Source organism: Egretta garzetta, unplaced genomic scaffold (assembly GCF_000687185.1).
Source record: "Egretta garzetta isolate BGI_Z169 unplaced genomic scaffold, ASM68718v1 scaffold564, whole genome shotgun sequence".
Classification (NCBI taxonomy): Eukaryota; Metazoa; Chordata; class Aves; order Pelecaniformes; family Ardeidae; genus Egretta; species Egretta garzetta.
The window spans coordinates 362,784-364,211 of NW_009259502.1; the positions used below are offsets into that span (position 1 = coordinate 362,784).

Sequence of the window (1,428 nt, forward strand, 5' to 3'; positions counted from 1 at the left end):
GCCCCTCTTGCTCTGCGAGGCAGCGGCACTTTCTTGAGCGTCTGGCCGCTTTCGATGTCATCAACGTATTTCAGGAAATCCAGGTCCAGGAGGAAGCCGTAGGGGGTTTCCACTGAATATGAGCTCTTCTCCCCATCGTCCTGGTCCCGGTACAAGAATGGCCCCCCGAGATCTGCAAGAGGAGCGGGGATGATTAAGCAGGGACCTGGTGGAGACAGGAAGGCTTTTCCAACCTTTTCAAAATGGGTTATACTGGGGTTTGCAGCCTGCAGCCCCCCTCCCTGCCGCGATGCTGCTGGCAGCGGGCCCGGTGGATGGCCTGTCCCCAGCACCCCGGGTGCCGTCGGGTGGCACAGGGCAGCCGCGCTGCACCAGGGTCAGCACTGGGGTGAGGAAACCCATCAGGATGGGACAGGACCGCTCAGCCCTGCCACTCCCCTCGTGCTCCCTTCACTGTCCCTGCCCAGTGACCACCCCGGTCCCTTTACCTGGCAGGTTCTGGTTCAGGGGTGCAGGCTGAGCCATCTTCTCCCCAGGGTGCCGCTGACCAGGGGACCATCAACCTGCAACAACAACGGGGTCGCGTCTGGTGAAACCCTGCAAATTGGGGGCCGGTGAGCCCCACGTGCCTGCAAACCACTGCCCCCTGCCCGGGGAGCACCCCGCAGCCCCCCCCCCCCCCACCCCCCGGGACCCCCCCCCCCGCTGCCCCGCGCTGCCCACCCCCGCCTCGGGGGCCGATGACCCCCAGGAGGGACCTGGCTGCTTCTCCCCGTGGATAACGCAGGATAAAGCACGGTGGGAGGCGGGGGGGACACCGAAATGGGAGCCTGGTTTTCCCAGGAGCCAGGCACGGGCGCGCTGGAGGAGAGCCAGCAGGACGCGGCTGCGGGCCAGGGGGGAGCTGGGGGGCCCGCCAGCTGTGAGCGTTCAGCTGGGACCTGCTGCAACATCTGGCAGCATCTGGGTGCCAGGGCCCAGGTGGGAAGTGCTCCTGGCGGGAGCGGGATGGGGGCAAACAGCACCCCGGGAGCACCCACTGCGGCTGCACGTGGTGTCCCCCCCTCCAGGGACCCATAGGGTCCCTGCCTGGCGGGGACGCAGTGGCCCTGCCCACGGGGCGCAGGTGGCCGCGGGGCTGCGCAGCTGTCGGTGGGCAAAGCATTTGGCACGGGGCTATTTTCGGAAGAAAGCAGGGGAGGAGGCATGCCGCAGAGGAAAGGCAGCTCAGACACAGCCCTAAGAGAAGCTGGGGCTCAGCACTGCCCAGAGAAGGGTGCAGGATCCGGCCTTGGATGCATCCATCCCCAAATCCCCCACCCATGGCAACCGGCGGATCCAGACTTTTCTAGCAGAGATGCTGTGGCCGCCCCCATCACACAGCCCAGCAGGGGGACAACTCACTGGCCCCCGGCTCACACCCGCTGG

General features: G+C 66.7%; 1 long non-coding RNA gene across 1 annotated transcript in view; it reads right to left on the reverse strand.

Moving 5' to 3' along the window:
- Window positions 1-6: 6 nt before the first annotated feature.
- LOC118452155 overlaps window positions 7-1,428 on the reverse strand; it is a 4,248-nt gene continuing 2,826 nt past the window's right edge. Inside the window, exons 2-3 of the long non-coding RNA XR_004841823.1 lie at window positions 489-563; window positions 7-172 (exon numbers count right to left, since the gene is read on the reverse strand). This is a non-coding gene — a long non-coding RNA (uncharacterized LOC118452155). The remainder of the gene's footprint in view (window positions 173-488; window positions 564-1,428) is intronic.